Raw genomic sequence first — 22504 nt, forward strand, 5'->3', positions numbered from 1 at the left:
GCTAGATGGTCATCACCTGGGGTCACCTCAAATGTGACCGTCCAAAAAACAACAAAAAAAAACCAAAATAAAACAAACAAACAAAAAAAGTGAGGTCCTTGCAAAACAGCAGCTGTTGTTAACTGCAGAATGGTATGCTGTTGAGACCAAAGCAGATGTTTTCTTACAGCTTTTTCATTCTATGACCAGCGTTGACTCTGATGCCTCATACTTCCTAACATTGCTTCATCAAGATAGATCTCCTGACCATAATCCCCTGATGCCAAGACCATTTCCTATCTTCTTATCTTTGCTCATCCTGTTATCTGTCAACAATTAGCAGGGAAGGAGGGAACACAGGGTCTTATCTATAAATCCCTAGTATCTAGCATGGTATCTAGGGCAAGAAGTAGCTTGAGTGTGGGGTGGATGAACTAGTCAGTGAATGAATAAACAGCAAGTAGACGAATGACTAAATTAGTGAATGAATAAATTAATAAATAGAATCCTGTGCTTTCCTTCCTCAAATATGAACTAATTGACTTTCTTACTTTATTCTATTATGGACCAGACTGTGTGACTTTGATCACACAGTAGGAAAACAGGTCATTGAAACCTAAAAGATCAAAACAAGTTTTATATTTATTGGATTTAATTCCCAACTGTGTGGTGATAGCCTAGGGAAACCTGGTCCCAGAACTGAGATCTAGGTACACTGATTAGATATGAGCTCTGAACAGCAACCTGTTCCCTTAAAGTGATGGATTGATTTTTAAAAGTTCAGGTTGTGTCTCCATGATGAATGACCTAAGTCAATGCCAGTTCTCTTCTTATATCAGAACAGGATCCACAGAGACAAAAACAAACTGATATTTTTCAAGTGCCCAGATCCCTGTGCTTTTCTTACAGCTGCTGTGTAACATAAACATTGTTTTCCTTCATTTTACTGCTGAGAAAGCTGAGTCTCCAAGAGATGATGTGACTTGCCCAGAGGTACATCCTTAGTTCACAGATCTGAGGTTCCAATCTAGACCCATCCTTGTTCTTTCCACCCAATACTTGAGACCTAGACCCATCCTTATTCTTTCCACCCAATACTTGAGACAGCTAGGCCAGCGATTCTCGAACTTGAGATACCTGGGGGTATCTTTAAAAATAAATTTCCGAGCTTTCCCCTCAGATGTTCTGATTTGTTAGCTATGAGATGAGGATGAGAATTTGTGTTTCTAACAAATCCCCCAATGAAGTTAATGATGGTGGTCCAGGGGTCACACTTTGAGAGCCATTGTCTAAAGTGTTAGAAAGGATTATTAATTGTAGTTAATAGAAACCAAGTGGAAATAATGTGAGCCAAAAGGAGCATTTTATCATAAGAATGTAAGGGTATGTCCTGAAACGCATAGCAAAGAGCATAATTGGATCTCAAGTAGGTTCTGGAATCAGAAACATGTCTCTAACTTCATATTTCATCTCTATTTGTCTGTGAAGTGTATCTCATTCCTTCGCCTGCACTTATACTTGTTTCCAAATCTGCCCGCCTGTCCAGATAGACAACATGACTAGCAGCATCTTCTAAGGTTATACCATTCAGAGCCATCAATCTAAAGGAAGTCTAAGCCTCTCTCACTAGATCACTTCCAAATTCCCAGAGACTGACTTGAGTTCTTGACATTCCTGTGCATCCAACTAAGGTATGAATGGGATTGTATAAAGTAGCTACTAGAGTCTCATCACTGTAACCATATAAGTTGACAAAGAAGGGTAGTTGGTGGAGAAAGAAATTAGATAGCAAACCCAATGGGTACCCACAAGGGCTGGGGTGCATGAAGTGTGCATACAGATAAGTAAGAAGTGAGGGAGTTCTCCTGAGCCAGCATACCGACTAGAACACAGGTGAACAATGGCTGGGAAGCCTTTCAGAACATGGTGCTATGGGCTTCAGAAATAACACTTTTCTCTTGGACTAGAGGAGATGCCATAAGCAGTAAATCCGTCTGGTTTGCAAATTCTCTTAAACAAGCTTACACAGATAATTCCTAGGGCTAAATAGAGCCAGTTCTGTTTCTTAGAAGGAGAACAATGGAATGTGGAATGTCAATCCAGTGCTGCTAGCCAAGCTGGGTCAGGGAAAAGGCACGGATTACATTCATTAATGTTCTGCAAACCCACCCAATTCCCACCCCCTTCTTGCCGATCTTCACTCCACCCTGCAAGGGAAAAGCCTGAAGCTGCTAAAGAAGAGTTGAAACTAAACTTGAGGCAGATCTGGTCAGATGTTCAGTGAGGACTCACCATACAGGCACCAGCAAAGACCCAGTACTCCATTTCCAAGAAGGAGGCATTTCCAATAGATGCTGCTCTGTGTGTGGCTGAGCTAGGATTTCTTTCCCTGGGTTCCATAGAATAATAGCTGGGCAGCTCCTGTGAGTCACAAGTTTACTTGCTGGGAATTCCCATATTGGGAATCTGGAGAAAGAAAAGTTCTGGTGGGAGGCATGGTGGAAAGAACATTGAACTTAGGATCAAACCTTGGCAGATTCCACTGCTGGTCCTGACAAACCAAGAGACAAGAGACTGTCCCAAATCAGTCAGTTAAACTCTCTGCACTTCCATCTCCTCCACTGAAATTGGGGAGCATAATTCTCAACGTCCCTTTGATTCACTAGGTTGCTGCAAATAGCAGATGTGATTGGCTGAGAATGTCATGCATGAAGTTTAGCTGCTGGCCAGCACAAGGCTACCACTGGCACATATGAATTATTTGAATTAGTAAAAGAAGCCCCTTCCTATGCGTCAGGGCTCATGGCTTAGCAAGTTGAGTGTGGGTTGCATTTCACCTCTCAGCTAGGCACCCTTGCACAGTGTTAAAAGATAAACTGAGGCACATTAAAATAATGAAGAGTTTATTTGAGCAAGCAGCAATTCATGAATCGGGCAGCTTCAGACTACAAATGGTTTGTGGGCTCCACCAAAGGGGCAGACGGGGAAGAATTTTATAGGGTGAATGTAAGCAGAGCAAAGAAATATGTCAATTAGTTAAAGTTTAAACAATTGCCGTATTTGGACTATCCTGGTAGGAAGTTCATGACAACATAACTAATGCCCAGTTGGTCACCTGTGATTGACTGAGCTTGAGTTTTGTTTTCTTTTAAATTCTGAGTCAGAGGCCGGGCGCGGTGGCTCAAGCCTGTAATCCCAGCACTTTGGGAGGCCGAGACAGGTGGATCACGAGGTCAGGAGATCGAGACCATCCTGGCTAACATAGCGAAACCCCGTCTCTACTAAAAAAATACAAAAACTAGCCGGGCGAGGTGGCGGGCCCCTGTAGTCCCAGCTACTCGGGAGGCTGAGGCAGGAGAATGGCGTAAACCTGGGAGGCGGAGCTTGCAGTGAGCTGAGATCCGGCCACTGCACTCCAGTCCGGGCGACAGAGCAAGACTCCGCCTCAAAAAAAAAAAAAAAAAAAAAATTCTGAGTCAGGTTTCAATTTGATTATGTAGGAGCCTGGAGCATCAGAGCCACCTAATCTAATGGCCTCCCATTTAATTATTTTGACAACACCTCCACAGTCTTTATGGTGGCCCCTGGGTCACAGTACCTTCTATAAGAATAAGATAAATCTTCACAATATAGTAGCTTCAGGGAGGTCTCAATCAGTCAATGTGGTAGCAAGAGGCAAGGAAAACAGTCAAGACAGCCATACCACTATTGTCCTGATCCAGGTTAAAATTTGTCCAGAATTCTCCCCAGGTAGAAACCCTTTCCTGAATCAAATGAGAAAGGCGGAGGAAAGAGTTATAAATTTGTTTACACTGACATACCTAGCTGGAAATTTCTGAGCCATCAAGAAAAAACATAGTCCTTTAGACGTTTCAAGGTGGTTGGTTTGAATTTGCATATTTTCACAAAACCCCCTCCAGCATCTCCTTCCTGGGTCTTGCTATATTAGGCCTATACTTACAGTTCTTTTGATTATCATGTCTATATCATGTGGGTAAGAGTTTGGTGTTTAAAATTATGTAGAAGCTATGTATTCCCAGTACCTAGAGTCCACTAACCCCAGTGGGTGTCCAACCTATTTGTCTTTTGTTCCCCTTTGGACATCTATTTTCTTTTTACTTTCTTCTGCTTCTATCTTTGCCTAAAACACAATTAGAACTATATTTCTGTTCAAATTTATGTTCTATTCCAATACTCTACATGGTTCCATTAGTTATGGCACCTGAACCTAGTACCTGGAACCACAAAGAAGGGGCACGTAGCACAATCCTGTTCTTTGTGCACTTAGTTCTGAACTAGGTCCTTATCTTTTCCCCAAACCTCACACTACCTTCCTCTTGACCTAGATTCTGACTTTATTCCTTTTTTTCTTTTCTTTTCTTTTCTTCTCTTCTCTTTTTTTTTTTTTTTTGAGGCAGAGTCTTGCTCTGTTGCCCAGGCTGGAGTGCAGCAGTGTGATCTCAGCTCACTACAGCCTCTGCTTCTTTTTTTTTTTTTTGAGGCAGAGTCTCGCTCTGTCGCCCGGACTGGAGTGCAGTGGCCAGATCTCAGCTCACTGCAAGCTCCGCCTCCCGGGTTCACGCCATTCTCCTGCCTCAGCCTCCCGAGTAGCTGGGACTACAGGCGCCGGCCAACTCGCCCGGCTAGTTTTTGTATTTTTAGTAGAGACGGGGTTTCACCGTGTTAGCCAGGATGGTCTCGATCTCCTGACCTCGTGATCCGCCCGTCTCGGCCTCCCAAAGTGCTGGGATTACAGGGTTGAGCCACCGCGCCCGGCCAGCCTCTGCTTCTTGAGTTCAAGTGATTCTCCTGCCTCAGCCTCCCAAGTTGCTGGAATTACAGGTGCACACCACCATGCCTGGCTAATGTTTGTATTTTTAGTAGAGACAGGATTTCCTCATGTTGGCCAGTCTGTTCTTAAACACCTGACCTCAAGTGATCTGCCTGCCTCAGCCTCCCAAAGTGCTGGGATTACAGGCATGAGCCACTGCACCCAACTTATTGCTTATTTTTCATTTATATCTTCACCTTCCTAATGAGCTTGATCCTCTATACCTTCCCCACTACTAAAGATATTGATATCACCTCCCAGATGACATCATACTAGTTCTCTCCTCACAGGTTGATTTTCGGGGTAAATACCTCTCCTGGTTTGGCTGTGCTCTGGAGGCCTCCCACGTTCATCAAACCCCCTTCCCAATGAGTTATATGCCCAAGAGGCCACTCACCCTCATAAATAGGAAGAGAAAAGTAGAACTTAGGGGAAAATCTTGGTGAAATTTGGAAGGAGCAGGAAGGTGTGCCTGTTTCATGAGGGGAGAACCCGTATGCATATCCTTGGGAGGAAAGAGATCATGAACTTCCTGGAAGTAGAGCCTGAACTCTATACTAGGAGTGGACTAGTGGAAAGCCCTCCACTAAAAGACAAGTTGTAGGAAGCCCAAGAGAGATGTAAGTATGTTCCATATAGAGTCAAATGAAAAATCAATATAGGTTCTCTTTAAAGTTGATTATCTGGCTGGGTGTGGTGGCTCATGCCTATAATCCCAGCACTTTGGGAGGCCGAGGCAGGTGGATTACTTGACGTCAGGAGCTCAAGACCAGCCTGGTCAGCATGGTGAAACCCCATCTCTACTAAAATACAAAAATTACCCAGGCATGGTGACACATGCCTGTAGTCCCAGCTACTTGGGAGGCTGAGGCACTAGAATCACTTGAGCCTGGGAGGCAGAGGTTGCAGTAAACTGAGATCGTGCCACTGCACTCCAGCATGGGCAACAGAGCGACACGCCATCTCAATAAAATTTAATTTAATTTAAAGGTTGAATTAAACTAAAGAGCTTTTGCATGGCAAAAGGAAAAGTCAGAAGAGTAAGCAGCCAACCCATAGAGTAGGAGAAAATCTTCACAATCTATACATCTGACAAAGGACTAATATCCAGAACCTACAATGAACTCAAACAAATTAGCAAGAAAAACAAGCAATTCCATCAAAAAGGGGCTAAGGACATGAATAGACAATTCTCAAAAGAAGATATACAAATGGCCAACAAACATATGAAAAAATACTCAATATCACTAATGATCAGGGAAATGCAAATCAAAACCACAATGTGATACCCCCTTACTCTCACAGAATGGCCATAATAAAAAATAATAATAAAAATAGATGTTGGCATGGATATGATGAACAAGGAACACTTCTACACTACTACTGGGAATGTAAACTACTACAAGCACTATGAAAAACAGTGTGGAGATTCCTTAAAGAACTAAAAGTAGAACTACCAGTTGATCCAGCAATCCCACTACTGGTTATTTACCCAGAGGAAAATGAGTCATTATACAAAAAAGGTACTTGAACACACATGTATATAGCAGCACAATTTGCAGTTGCAAAAATGTGTAACCAACCCAAATGCCCATCAATCAACGAGTAGATAAGGAAACCGTGGTGTATATGTATATGATGGAATACTACTCATCTATAAAAAGGAATGAATTAATGGCATTCACAGCAACCTGGTTGAGACTGGGGACTATTATACTAAGTGAAGTAAATCAGAAATGGAAAACCGAACATTGTATGTTCTCACTTATAAGTGGGAGCTAAGCTATGAGGATGCAAACGCATAAGAACGACATAATGGACTTTGGGGACTCAGGGGGAAAGGGTGGGAAGGGGGTGAGTGATAAAAGAATACAAATTGGGTGCAATGTATACTGCTTGGGTGATGGGTGCACCAAAATCTCACAAATCACCACTAAAGAACTTACTCATGTAACCAAACACCACGTGTTCCATAATAACTTATGGAAATTTAAAAAAAAAAACCCATAAAAATAAAAGTTTTGACTTCAGAAAAAAAAAGTTGATTATCAGTTCATGCTTCCTGGGATGTTGCCTATATCTTTTTAAGCTCTGTATACCTTTCTTTAATTATTGTCTGTTTCTGATATCCGGGGTTCTCCCTGCTTCCAGGATTGTTCCGCTCAAATTCAGCCTCCGAAGTAGCCAGAGACTTTGCTATCTGCCTGCTGAGAACCCATCACTGGTTTCCCATCTCCTAGATCGTGAAGCCTCAGCTCCTTGGTCTGGACACATGCTCTGCAGGACTCAGGGCTGCCTACTTATTAGGCAGCTATCTCCATCACAAGACTGTCAATTCCTTGAAAGCAGTGACTTAATCTTCTTCATTTCTGTGTTCCTATCACTGAGTGCCACACCTGACACATAATGGACACTCCAAATGGTGATTGTATCAATTGATGAATTAATCAGTATCACACAAAAGTACTCCCAGTTGAAATCCAATTCTGATTATTTAATTTCTCATCTTTCTGTGAGAAACAAATCAAGGTGCTTCATTGTTTTCAACTCCATCAGTGGGCCCGGACCTTGCCAAAGCAGACCACAGGACTGAGAGATTCTGCCGACAGGACTGCCTCCCACATCGGTGTCTGTAAGACCGAGGTCCTTGAAAACTTAGCTTGCTCAGCTGTAGAAGTGGAAAATATCTAGTAGCCACTGAGAGCCTGCAGTCAAGCAGATGTTTTTCTAGTCTGAACCCACACACCCAGATAGCCCCAGGGGACAACTAAGGCCAAATGAACGTCCGCTCGCACAGGAACTTGACTCCCCACGGAGGCCACCCTAACACCAAGCCCACCCCGTCTTACTGCCCAACACCCGGTGGTCTGACACCCACTTCCTCTTCCACGTTCCACAACAATGAGATCTCCTGCAGTCCAGTCTAGCTTCTGTTCCCACTTGCCTTCATTCCAGAATGCCTCATGGAATGGTTTCTGTTTCCAAGTTTTCTCCCAAGAATGAGAAAATCCTCTGCTGTCCGGCAAAGCCACTGTCTTTTATTGCACTCAGCAGGCTTTAATTGAAGAGTTCTCTCAATGTTTCACTGCTCTGTGAAGCTGGTAGCTGCTTTCTTACCATAGATCCTCCTTACCTCTCCAAGGCTCAAAATAGCCCAGAAAGGGATGCATGAAGCAAACATCAGCCAAGTAGACACTTGTCAACCTGGTGACATTTCTGCCAACTTGTGACTCTTTACATGGGGAAACCTGGCAGGCAGTTGGAATGGGGATGCTGGGGAAAGGCTATATATGCGCTAGAAAGAGCAAGGACTACAAAGCCAGGAGGGTTTGGTTTGGTTAGGGTTAGGTTCTTGCAACTGGTTGTGGAATCTCTGACAACTCATTGAATCTTTCTTAGCCTGCTTTGCCAACAATCTATGAAGTTAGGCAGATAGGAATCTGCCTCATATTAGCAAGTAGAGGATCAGATAGGCTATGTCTTCCCTGGCCACCAGATCCTTTCTTCATAAAAACTAGAATAATTCTCCCTTGAATCTTCTCAGCAACTTTCTCAGGTTTAGAGTGGTTTAACAGCTTTTCAAGGTCATATATCTACTGTATAGAATTTCGATGGAACACGATTCTATCTCATTTCCAAACCTCATCTCCCAAGTTTCATGTTTTCAAAGTAAAATAAGATATATTCATAATCTCTGCCTTTAGTGAACTCAAGTTTCGGAGGAGAAAAGCTACACTTGCATCTAAAAGTGAGTGTTTTGTGCCTCTGTAGAGTTAGGAGAGTCTTCTTGGATGAGATGAGATATATGGGCTTTGAAGAATGAATTTAATCCACCCCTTTTTTTCCTGACTACTGGAAAAACTGGATCAAAATTTGTGGCTTCCCAGTAGCAAGTATAATGGACCTGTTAACATCTTTAATATAAGTACTTTTCTCACCTGCCTACAGCTTTTTCCTCTTTTCCTAGGTTTTGTTTATCTTCTCTTTGCCACACAATTTTACTTAAAGTGTACTTTATTTTATTTTGAGTGCATCTTTGAAAGTAAGTTGCATTCAACTATTCTGTAAACCAGGTAGAGGATAGGTAAACAAATTATTCACGGCATGAGAGTAGTTCTCTACTCCACCCATACCTAAGCGTAAACAGGCAAATATAGACACGGCTTGGCCAGTTACTGGTTTCAGTGCTTATTTTTTGTCAGCCCCCTGACTTCAAAGCCTTCTCATTTCTGCAGTTGGGACCATTTGCCCTCGCGCACTCTACCTAGAACTCCCTAATTACAGATCTTGAGGCCCCCTGATGTGGGCAGTTGGGGTTTGGAGGAACAAGTACATTAACCTGCTAGGCCTGCTATGAGGATGTTCCCACTTTCAGTGAAAGTGTTCATAGTACTTCTTTCAGGCCACGGCTCAGCCCTATCAGAAGTGCTGGGTCCCCAGCTATCCCTAGACCCAGCCCCTGCTGAGATTTCCTGTCCAATCCCCAAATTCCTCCTGGATTAGCATTTTACTCTTGCCAGACCCCATCCTGGAGCCTTCAGTCCTAGCACCAACCCAAAAGCCTTCAGCTGTGGTAGGAAATGAGCACAAAGCGGCAAACAGGAGACATCAGGCACCAACTTGGAAGGAAAAGAGTCAAGGCTGTGCTCAGAGTTGACCTTTAAAATCAGTGGGTCAGGGCAGAGATATTGAGTCACCTGAAGAACACAGAAGGGCTCCTCGACACAAGAGGCTGAATACCCTACATGACGATGTCGACATTTCTGAAGAAACATGAGTCACGTTGCAGAGGTGACCCACTATTAAAAAGAGAAGGTCACAAAGTCAAACCAAGGGGCTCTGCCTGTGGAGAAGATTTTTCCAAAAAACTTGTATTGGCAGCCCCATTGGTAGGACCATCCCTACTATGTGATAATTGAGATGTCTTATTCAGATGGCATTATGCATTTCATATATCCATTTCTCCTTGTTCCCATTTCATGCTTGCCACACAACCTTGCATACAGGATTTCATTTTCCCAGTAGGTCTGATTTCAAGGAAAGCATGAGTGTTCAGGCCAATTGGAGAATTCCAACTCTGGAACCTTGATTTAGCAAGCTAGTAATTTGGTTTCTGAGATCTCCTTCAATCTTATGAGCATAGTCTATCCCTCAGAAGCTACCCCTGAGTCGCACTGCCAGATACATCTACTCACAAGGGAGATGTCTATGTCTAAAAGTCTGCAGGAGTATGGAGAATTTACCAAGGGATGGAATGTCAAGTTGTGAAACTCTTTGCTGGATGAGCCATTTGGGGACCTTGTGTAGCACATGCAGCTCCCAAGAAGAGCACTCTTTCCTGCATTTGAGATTCTGTTTCTCCCCAATTCCTGTGGGCTGCTGCCCATAGGAGAGGATGTCTGCTCCCTACTGTCTGCCTCCTGTTGGGATGCCAGTACACCTCCTTCCCATAACTGACCTCGCTAGCCCTGGTGGATTTCTTAGCACCAGCTCTCTGTCTGGACTGCCCAACACAGTCCCCAGGGAGCAAGCACACTTTGGTAGGTGAGAACTGTGTAGTTGGACCACTCTCTAACCAGTGGGTGAGAACAATTACCAGCACTCAGCCCCTCTCCATCCAACCTGTCCTACTGCCTTACCAAACTCAGACTCACACTTTCCCACCCACCTGGCTCCCTGACTACTTCTACCCAACTCAGCTCAGGCAGGAAATGGTTACCTGGTTACCTTGGGTAACCAACATATTAAGACTTTTCATATCCTAATACAGAGCATTAGTCAAACTGGATCAAGAGACAAGAAAGTGAGATTGAAAGAATATGGACTTATTAGAACAAATATTTTATGTTTGGCTATCCAACAAGCAAAAGTCTTTTTATACTCACTTTTTGCTGAAGGTGCAGGGAAACAGGAATATTCACACACTTGTGGTGGGAAATTAAATGTTTGTAAGTTTCCTGGTGGGCGGTCAAGTTGGCAATACAGTATATTGAAATGTCTTTGAAGCACCAAAATGCACTTTTTTTTTTTTTTTTTTTTTTTTTTTTTTTTTGAGACGGAGTCTTGCTCTGCCACCCAGGCTGGAGTGCAGTGGCCGGATCTCAGCTCACTGCAAGCTCCGCCTCCCGGGTTTACGCCATTCTCCTGCCTCAGCCTCCGAGTAGCTGGGACTACAGGCGCCCGCCTCGTCGCCCGGCTAGTTTTTTGTATTTTTAAGTAGAGACAGAGTTTCACTGTATTAGCCAGGATGGTCTCGATCTCCTGACCTCGTGATCCGCCCGTCTCGGCCTCCCAAAGTGCTGGGCAAAATGCACTTTTAATCATCAACTCACTTCTAGGAATTTATCCCAAGAAAGTAAAGATATACACAAAGATTAAACTACAAGGATGCTTACCGCAGCATTTTTAATATTAGTAAAAAGCTAGATGTAATCTAAATATTTAGCAACAGAAGATCAGTTAAATAAACATTACATTCATAAAATGAAATACTATGCAGTCTTTTTAAATGATACAGAAATATGTTTATAGATGCAGAAAGACATTTATTACACATTGTTTGTTTTTGTTTTTGTTTTTGTTTTTGTTTTTGAGACGGAGTCTCGCTCTTCACCCAGGCTGGAATGCAGTGGTGCCATCTCAGCTCACTGCAAGCTCCGCCTCCCGGGTTCACGCCACTCTCCTGCCTCAACCTCCGGAGTAGCTGGGACCACAGGCGCCCGCCATCACGCCCGCCACCACGGCCGGCTAATTTTTTATATTTTTAGTAGAGACAGGGTTTCACCATGTTAGCCAGGATGGTCTCGATCTGCTGACCTCGTGATCCGGCCACCTCGTCCTCCCAAAGTGCTGGAATTACAGACTCCAGCCACCGCGCCCGGCAATACATTGTTAAGCAGAAAAGCTGGTTACAAATATATACATGGGGAAAAAAATCTGGAAAGACATATCAATGTGATTGTAGCTTTTGTATCTGAATGGCAGAATTTATGGATAATTTTTATTTTTTTGCTTGTTTATCAGTATTTTCTCAATTTTAGATAATAAATATGCTTTACTTGTGTAATAGAAAATAAAATAAAATACAATTTGCTTTTTTAAAGGGTATAGACATGGTATTCACACAGACTTGGGTTCAGATCCCAGCTAGACCACCACATAGCAGTGTGACCACAGAGACATTACTTACATCCCCTGAGCTTCAGCTTCTTCATATCCAATATGGGTATAACGGCACTTTCCTCATGAGGTGGTCTTGAGGTTTCTGCGTGAAAGCATAAATAAAGTGCTTGACGCAGGGTAGATACTGAGCTACATTTTTCCCCTTTCTTTCTGGATGTCCAAAAATAACTGAGATAACCATTTACAAGTACAACATGGTCAAACAGGCCAAGTCATGTAAAATGTAGATCCGGAAATTATGAGAGACTAGTATTTAGTGCTTCCGCCTAACTCTTTTCTCTCTGATCTCCCCAGCTCCATGCAGTGCAGCGGCAGATGCAGAGATTCCCATTGCTAACCAAGGTGTCTTGAAGGTTTGGAGGCCCTCCAGGTGGACTAAAGCAGGCTGTGTTACCCAGTCCTATCAGCAGGTGGGGTCGGTCTCACCTGGTGTCCTCGTTCAGCCTGGCAGGCGTCCTCACCAGGCATCAGGCTATATGTCATAAGGGGCTATTCCATCAGTTACTGCACACATTCGAGACCCTCTCTCACTCTACCGGCTCCCACCTCAATCCAGTTCCTGTTCGTGCCTCCGCCTCCATTTACCGTCTCACTCTTACCACTTAGGATTTTAGCCTCTTCATAGGGGAACTTGGTTATCTATCAGGATTCTGCCTGGAATTTGTCCTGCCTTCTGCCAACTACTCATTCATTTCCTCACCAAACTTTATAACTGCCTAATGGGTGTTAAGCTTTGTGCTAGGACTAAGAGATGAATCAGAGACAGCAGACCCTGATCTTGGGCGAGCCTCACAGCCTACCCCAAGGCCTCAGGTGGGGAAAACAGACTGGAACACAGACCATAACCAATAGCTGTTATAACAGCACTACAATGCTGTGTTATAGTAACTATTATCATTATAATCCTTACGTAACACTTGTCATACACTGGGAATTGTTCTAAGCACTTTATATATGTTAAGCTTCACTTAAGCATTACAGCCTAACTACGAGATAGGTTAAAACTATCTCTATTTGATAGATAAAGGAAGTGAAGCACAGAGAAGTTAAGTAACTGGCCCAGGATAGCACAGTTGGTAAACGGCAGAACCAAGATTTGAACTGAGGCTTCTTTACACTCTGAAAAATGACTGAGGATTCTAAAGGAGATTTTGTTTATGTGGGTCATGTCTAGTGATATTTATCATGTCAGAAATTAAAATAGAGAACTTCTAAAAACACTTACCAATTCCCTTAAAACAACAATAATAAACCTGTTACATGTTAATCTAAATAATAAATTTTAATGAAAAAAATCCGTAGCAAAATTAGTAAGAAGAATGCCATTGTCTCACATGTTTGCAATCTCTTTAATGTCTGACTTATTAACATCAAAGTAGATTCACATATCTTTTGCATTCAGCCTATTGTCTTGTGTTATTTGATTGAAGTATATGAAGAAACCTGGCCTCACACAGTCATGAAGTTGGTTAAGGGAGAAGCATTTTAATAATCTGTTCAGATAACTGTGGACATTCCTCTTTGATAGTACACCAAAACTCGACAACTGGTGGATTTTCAAAGGGTCACTACCATGTGGAATCTGAAACCAGCTCACAGTGAAGGATACAAGTTTTCCAAAATCCAAATTTTTCATTTGGAAAATTTTATTATTGGCAGTACATACTGACATTTGTTTTCCTTGAAGCCCTGACTTCATCATTTAAATACATATATGTGTGGGTGGATATGTGTGGGGGTGTGTGCAGGTGTTGTGTCTGCTAATTGCAGTGTGTTTGTCAATCGCTCTTTCCAGGAAAATGGTTTTCCATGGAGAAAATGGCTACTTCAGCTCCCAACTCACTCACTCCAGTGCTTTTCCTTGAGACCACCACTGTACTTTCGTAGGCAACAGAAAAGCTTTACCCATACTTCTCATCTCATCACACCCATCATTAAAAAGACAGGCCAGGCACTTGAAGGCTGAAGTTTAATAAATTTGATCATTTTTATTGCTTCATCAAGGACATTAAGTGAAACTGACTTTTTTCTTCCTACCATGCACATGTGGTGGTGAGTAATACAATGATAACTACTGCAGTTTGCTACCACTACCTTGATCCAAACTAAAGCACCAGCTCTTTACCACTGTTGCTTTTACACCATCAGTTTAAACATCAACCAATGAAAAGGGAAAATTACATCTTAGTAGCATTATAAAAATAGTTCTGATCTCATGAACCTCTGAAAGTACCTCAGGCTCCTCCAGGTTCCTCCAGGGTCCTCAAGCCACACTGAGAACCATGGCTCTATCCTATATAATCCGGGATAAACCTGGGGCTATATCAGCTTCTTCACTGATCAAAGTTCAGATTAAAGCCCACCCTGAGCCCAGAAGCCTCAGGATCTGGACAATCTTTCTTTGGCCAGCCCTTGTCCCTTATCTCTCAGAGCTAGGCCAAGTCTCTTGAACTCCAAGCTCTAACTTAGATTCTCACTGAAGACCATCTATCCTTCAAGTCAGACCAACCATAGGCTGGACAAAACCTCAGTTCACCTCACCCTTAAGACACTCATTAGACTTCTAGCCACTCAGGTAAAGAGAAAAATGAGCAGAACTCCCATCTGGAGCCCTTACTGTGTGCCAGGGATGACATTCTTTAATTCAACTCTCACCTCCACTCTGCTAGCAAAGAAACTGAGGCTCCGGGAAGCAGGGTGCCCACACAGATCTGTCTGACATGAAAGCTAAGCCATGGTGCCGCCTTCTGGTCAATTCCCACAGTCTCATTCCTGGCCCCGCCTGGACTTCCTCCCCTTCGTGTCTGCTGGCTGGTAAGGTTCCAGCATGCCTCACAACCAAAATTTCCTGAAATGAGAAAATTCCCAGCACCAGCGGTTTTAATCATCCAGTGTCTGAATTCCTAATAGTCACAAATCACTCAGATGTTGGAAACTATGAGACACACCACTCTCCGGAATAGATCATTGATAAAGTCTGAGCTGGGTTCACTTCTGCTATTGTTGGAGACCAGGAGGCGCAGGCTGTTCTTTGGGGAGTATTTCCACCCAAGCTGATGGTTTGTCATCTCTGTCTTTGTCCTGCACACGGGAGTTGACATCCTCTGGCCCCTGCCTCTTCCTCAGCACCAGGGGCTCCCTGGAAGAGCCAGGACCCATTCAGAAAAAGTCACAAAACAACTCCCCAGGATGTGACCAGGATAAGAATCACATCCTAAGATTCAGCTTCAGGAAAGTTTATCCCAAAATAAACCCAACACTGAAGTAAATAAAGCATTAGGAATATTTTGGGAGAGCAATTTCACAGAACTACAAAAAAGGAAAAAAAAGATACTATTGTCAACAGCCTTTGTTCAGACATTCTATATTTCTGGCACATCTTGTTAAGTGGTGGTTTTGTATCTGACATTTATGCAAGGGGGAAATGACCCATGTTTATGAAAATTATACCATTTCTTCTAAGGGTAAGAGTGTCCTTTAAGCACTGGTTTGAGATAGGGCAGAGAGCTTGATGAGGATTCAAGGTTGTGGTGATTAAAGCCAGGGTAGGAGGAACATGTAATTTGTGCAAAAGAACCCAGAGAACAACAGCTAAGGAAGAACTCTGTTGAATATTTACAAAGGGGACACTGCTTTGCAGTCTTGTTTCCCTAGGAGGAAGAGGGAACACAAACAGAAAGTTTTTATGATTTCACAGAACAAGAGAAGGCTCAACACTTGGCATAAAACCAGGTAAAGTGTTTGGGATGATGGACACCCACTAAGCCCATCTCCACTTGCACATTCAACCAAAACAGATTCTATTAGTATCAGCTTCAGTAATGTGATTGCATTCATCCAATCATCCAATATTTAACAAATACTGTGTATTATACCCCGCTAAGCACTGGAAATGACACAGTGATGAAAACACAGTCTGTGCCTTTCAGAAGCTCTTAGGACAGCAAGAAAAACAGATCTGTGAAGAGGTGATGATAAGAAGGTAATGAGTGCTCTAAATTTTGACGGGAGGCCGGATGTGGTGGCTCACACCTGTAATCCCAGCACTTGGACGGCCAAGGAGGGCAGATCACCTGAGGTCAGGAGTCTGAGACCAGACAGGCTAACATGGTAAAACCCCATCTCTATTAAAAAAAAAAAAAAATATATATATATATATATTTAGCTGGGTGTGGTGGCACGCACCTCTATTTCCAGCTACTCAGGAGGCTGAGGCACGAGAATCGCTTGAACCTGGGAGGCAGAGGCTGCAGTGAGCTGAAATTGCACCAAGCACTCCAGCCTGGGCAACAGAGGGAGACACTGTCTCTAAATTAATTAATTAATTAATTAAAATAAATTTTGATGAGGAAGTAGGAATCCAGGGAGGCTTCCTAGTGATGATGACAGCTGACCTCAAAATCCCAGAGAGGATGGTGACTGGAGATGGATGCGGATGGTCATTCCAAAGATATCAATCAACAACTTTCTTCAGTCTTTCATCTTCAGTGCATTTATCACTCCATTTAAATTTTCCAGAATTGGTAAAACTTCTATGGGTCTTAATTGAAATATGGTAAGAAATAACTTGTTACATTTGACTTAGGAAAACTGCATGATCCAGTGGTGAAAAACCACAGGTCTGGGGACAGACAGACCTGGGTTTGAGTTCTGCCACTGTCACTTGCCAGCTGTAGGCACGTCACTCATCCTGTCAGGTCCATGCCCACCTCACAGGGATGTTGCAAGAAATAACATGAAGCAATTGAAGCATCTGGTCCCTAATAATATTCTGTTCTTCCCCTAAGATCCTGTGACTACATCCCAAACATCCCCCAGTTCCATGGGTGACTGTTATAACCCCATAGCCTTCCTTCATCCCAGCTGCCACCATCTCTCACCTGCACTATGTGATAGCCTCTGGACTTTTGTCCCCACTTCCTACCTCGGTCCTCTTTGGTCTGTTTTTCACAGAGCAGCCAAAAATGCTTGAAAATGCATGGTGCTCAGGCCTTTTCTCCACTTCACACACTCCCACAGCTCTCCCTTGACCTCTGATAAATTTGAAACCTTAGAACAGCTTTCATGGCCTTCATTGTTCAGCCCCTGCTCCCCTTTCAGCCTGGTCTGCCTCCCACTACCCCTTTCCACTCCATGCTCACATTTGCCCATGGACTTCTGCCTGGAACACCATCCCTGCTGCACACCTCTTCTCCTGCATGCTAATGCCGCTCCATTCCCAACGCTTCCTGGAGGGAGCCCTATGCTTGGATGCTTCTTCCAGGAAGCAACCCATGATTTCTGACCACCACAACCACCCCAAGCAACACTGGATTCGGTGCTCCCTGTCTGTCCTTCTTCCCTTCCACTTTTTTCCCCATCTATCATAGTCTTTTACAATCCACTCCTCTGTATCCATCACTAGATAGTCATTTCTTAGGAATAGGTTTTGAAGCTTTTATCCCATATCTGACCTATTTTGAATGAATGAATAATCTCACAACTAATGAATGGTAGTGATGAGATGAAAACTCAGGTCAATCTCATCCCCAAATGTATGGATTCCCATCATCCCAGTTGAAACCTAACTAAAAACTGTAGTGCCATCCACACTCCACTGCCCCACACCCCCAATGGGTCTGCTCCCACCAGTCCCCCACCCTGCCCCCCAACACACACCACACACACACACACACACACACACACACACACACACACCCCTAGCTTAGGGTCCCTCTATTTGGCATGGACTCACTTTCTGCCAGGAATGCATATCTTCCTTGCGGGCTGAGGCACTGTATGGACTGTACTAATAACACTCAACCCACTGATTCTGGTGAAATCATTTTGGAGTGACAGGGATAGGCAGGGACTTTCCTGGGCTCAGGACTCTAGCCGGGGAGTGGCAAAAGCCACACTGCAACTCAACTCAGGAGAAAATGCCTGGAAATTTGAGCCAGCTGTTTTTTTCTTACTCACCAAAGTGCATTGAGTCAACCCTTGATCTTTTGTCAATATTTGCAGACCGAAAACACGACAAACCACCCCCTGTGCCGCCAGAGTGTAGACACGAAATCCCCTGGGGTAAAACAGAAATTTCATAACTGGCTGTAGAGTTACTGTTTTTGCCTTTTGGGAGCTTCCACCTTGTGATGGGAAGAGCACTGTCAGCCCAACACAGAAACTCTGCTGCCTGGAGTCACGTGGATCCAGATGCAAGGAGACTTGAATGTCATGCTAAAGAGTTTGGGTAATAACAATGATAAAATGCTACTTATTGAGGTAGACGTGTTTAATGTATCTTCTTTCATCCTGAAGGCTAAGAATGTGTACAGCCATATTACAGATTTGGAAAATGATGTGAAGAGAAGCTAAGAAATTTGCCATTGCCACTCAGCTGCCAAAGGTCAGAGGCAGGATTCTAGTCTGTCCCCTTTGTTCCATCACCCCTGCCTCCCCCTGGGCCCAGCCACCATCACCTCTCCCTGGGGGAGCTCCTAATTGTTCTCCCTTCTTCCTCTTGTGCCCTTCTCCAACCTATCTCCAGCCAAAGTGATCTTTAACAATGTAAACCCAGTTGTATCACTCTTTCCAATATAATGGTCATTACTTCTACTTCTCAGCCTCCATCCTCCAGCCATTGTCCGGCAATTCGGGCACAATTCACTCCTGCTCAGAAGGTGAGTCGATGTGGTAGTGCCACTGGCTCTGCTATAGGAATTGGTTAGCAGGACTTTGCATCTACCTGGCCACAGACGTTGGGAAGGTGTGAAAAAAGGCCATCAGCTGGATGCTCAAGATTGAATTCTGAGATTGTGGGGGTGATGCTCTTGCTCTCATTCCTGTCTGCGGGTAGCCATCCTGTGACCCTGGAAGAAACCATCCCAAGGAAGGTACTAACCTACAGAAGAAGGACGTGGCCAGGGTAATCACATAGACCCAGAGTTGGAACCCTGACTGTACCACACCCGAAGCCTTCCCACCTTTCAACCTCTCGGTGATGGTGAACCAATAAACCCTTTTTATTGTTCAAGCCAGTGTGAGTTAGGCTCGCTATAACTTGCTGCAGAAAGTCTCCTGAGTGGTTCAGATACCTGTTGGTGCTCCTGGAATTGCATCCAGATGCCCTACCTTAGTATTAAAATCTCACTCAACACTAAGATCAATGAGTGGGGAGGGTGAGGGCTAGATTTTCATTGACCCTGGTATTGCCAGCCCCTACTAGACATCAATCTGGCACAGAGCAGACAATGTTAACTTTTTTTCCTTGAAGGAGTAAAACCCAGGTCTCTTTTCAGTGTCTTATCAGCCTCCCAAAGGCAGGGAATCCCACTGGGATCCCTGATCACCTACCAGAGCCACCTCTCTGCAGTCGACTACATTTTGCTAGACATCGGCCTTACTGTCCACCTTCCCCATCAGTGTCCTCACAGAGACCACCATGAGGGAGGGGCAGCAGGTCTGAACTTGAGGCTATGTCCAGCAGTGTGTCTGAGCTCCAGGTACCCAGGAGGGGGCCATGACCGAGCAATGCCCAGGGCATAGGATGGTGTAAGCAAGATGTAAACAAGATGCAAACAAGATGGTGCAAGGAGAGCCTCCAAAACAGTATGGAATTCACACAAGTAAATGAGAGGGACTTCAGAGCCATTGTGATTTGGGCAGCGATGAATATGACCAGCAGGGTGACCAGTGGACCATGAGAAACATCCACGTGTGGGTTCAAAGAACATTGCATTCCTTTGTTTACCTAACCCACATCCTCCTTCCTGTCTTAGGGCCTTTGCACTGCCCTTTCCTCGGACTGATTGCCCAGTTACTCTACCTCATGACCAACCTCTGTCTTCACTCTCTGCAGAGTGCTTATCAATGGCTGATTGCATTTGTTTGCTTTTGTTTCTCTGTCCGTGAGAGCAAGGTCCTTGATTGTCTTATTTATCACTACTTCTTTCATATCAAAAATCCCTCCATAGTCCTGACTCAACAGCTCATGCCTATAATCCCAGCACTTGGGAGGCTGGGAAGTGAGGATAGCTTGAGGCTAGGAGTTTGAGACCAGCAACATAGCAAGACCCCATTAAAATAAAATAAAATAAAAATTATCCAGGTGAGGTGATGTGTCTCTGTAGTCCCAGCTACTGAGTGGGGCTGGGGTGGGAAAACCACTAGAGCCTGGGAGGTTGAGGCTGCAGTAAGCCCTGATCACAACGCTGCATTCCAGCCTGGGTGACAAAGCGAGACCCTAACCCCCTGACAAAAAAAAAAAACAAAAACAGAACCAAAACTCCCCCCATAAACACACATTAAATAAATGAACAGTTGCCCTGCCCCCTCCACTCAGAGGCCCACCCCCTTCAATTGTGAACTTGGTCTCATCAGTCAAGTACATTCAGATGTGATCTCCTCACAGGGGCCTCCACCTCCCTCATCCCCAGTAATCCCTCCTCCCCCACCTCACTTATTTCCTTCATGCTCTTTAGGGCAATATAAAATTATCTCATGTATTGGTGTTTACTTGTTAGTTATCTGCCTTTCTCCTGTGAATGTAAACTATATCTTTCCTTGTCCCCAGGGGAGATCACTTCCAGACTTTAAGTAGGTGCTCAATAAACTTTTGTGGCCGGAATGAACAGCAAGGGAGGAAATGAATCTCCAGGGCTCTGGAATCAGTGGACATAAGAAGATAAAGAAAGAATGAAAGTTGATTTCAAAGTAATTCTGTGAGGTAAACAGGGTAGTTTTTTCTACCATGGCTGTTGAGAGACGAGGAAAGCAAAGTTTACAATGTTGTGACCTTATCAAAATAGCTTGTCTGGTGAAGTCCATAGTTGAACTTGGGTCTGATTCCTTTTCCAGTTCCTTTTCTTTTGAATCATGCAGCTTTCCTGTTGAAACTCATCTATATAGATGCTAAAAGTATCAGCAATCTCCTCTCTGCAAGTCGCTCCAAATTCTCGCAAGGTGGAGCATGGCTGTTTGAGAAGCCATCACTGAATCTCCTAATGTGTTGGCCCTCACAATGCTGCAGTTATATCGCTTTCATGAGACACTAGCAACCAATAGCAGCCTGGCATTGTAAAAGTTTCTCTGTGCCTTCGTGCTACAGCCAGGCCTCTGGCTTCTCTCTTTCTCTCAATTATTACCTTAACCATACCCTGGAGACCTAAGGAGCCAGTTTATTTTGACTGGGAGATTGTTAAACTGCAGGAGGCAAACCAGAGACACTGCCAGGCTGTGATTTCCATTGCTCCACATGACCAGGGGGTGCTGAGAATAGCCAAGGCCGCTTCCTGCAGGAGGAGGAAATGGCAGTTTCCTCAACTCCAGGAAACCTTACTTCCTCTCTGGTGCCTAGCTCCGTGTTAACCAATTAGACAGCTTCTTCCCACCCGAGACCCCAGAGACCTGGCCCAAGCCTGGAGAAGACATCCTGTTTCCCCTGAGGAAGCGGCCCAGATTGAAGGAGCCACTAGGGTATTTGAGGGGGGAGTGAGTAGGGAGTAGGGCAGGAAGGGGCTGACAAGGAGTAATAACGGTGATATCCAGTGTCTACTAAGAACCACACCCCCACTGCCACCCCCACTCCTCTGTCCTGACCCTGAGAGATCTCAATGCACTTGGCAAACTCTTACTGGCCTTTGTAGTCCAAAGTCTTCCCGTGATCCCGTCTCATCCTCAAGCCGGCTCCTCCATCCACCATCTCTCTTCTGTATACCATCCCAGTCCACAAAACAATGCCGGCCCTTTCTTGGTGTCTACAGAAAACAGGCTCCCACCACACATTCCAGGAGTTTAAAACGTTGCTGAGCACTAAGTGGGCACCAGGCACCATCACATTGCCTGGCAGAGAGCCTCATGCAGACAGCTCTGGAGCCAAGCTTCCTGGGTTCAAATCCTGTTTCACATCCTCTGTCCCCAGCTAGCTATGCCTTGTCGGGTGGGTCATTTAACCCTCTGGGTCTCAGCTTTTCCTCTATTTCCCCCTATGTATGGGAATAGTGGTAATTAGCCCTTCAGTGTTGTAGGGAGATGCAATGGGACAAAGCCCTGGGCTTATAGCTCAGTACTCAGTGATGGTCATTATTGTTTTACTCTGCTTCCTCCTCCATTTCAGAAGCGGGGGAAAAAAACCCACAAAACCCTTTCCTTGTCTCTTGAAGAATAATAGTACCCTTTCCCTGAAACCTTGGCACTAGCCAGTATCCATGCTTGGGAATTTCAGTTTCTACAGGAACCAATCTTCTGAGGATATTTTCCTGAGTGCTTTACTTGTGTGTGGGATTTCAGTGAATAAAACCTTCCCAATCTCATTATCATTTATTACCATTTAATATCAACCACTCACTAAATAACTTATTATCTCATTTTTAAAAATAAACTTCCTATCTTAGAATAGTTTTAGACTCACAGGAAAAATTGCAGAGGTAACAGAGAATTTCCAGATACTTCACACCCAGTTTCCCCAAATCTTAACATCATATGTGAATGTGGTACATTAGTTAAAATTAATGAACCAATATTAATATACTATAA

This window comes from Trachypithecus francoisi, unplaced genomic scaffold (assembly GCF_009764315.1).
Source record: "Trachypithecus francoisi isolate TF-2019V2 unplaced genomic scaffold, Tfra_2.0 Lachesis_group12, whole genome shotgun sequence".
NCBI classification, from domain to species: domain Eukaryota; kingdom Metazoa; phylum Chordata; class Mammalia; order Primates; family Cercopithecidae; genus Trachypithecus; species Trachypithecus francoisi.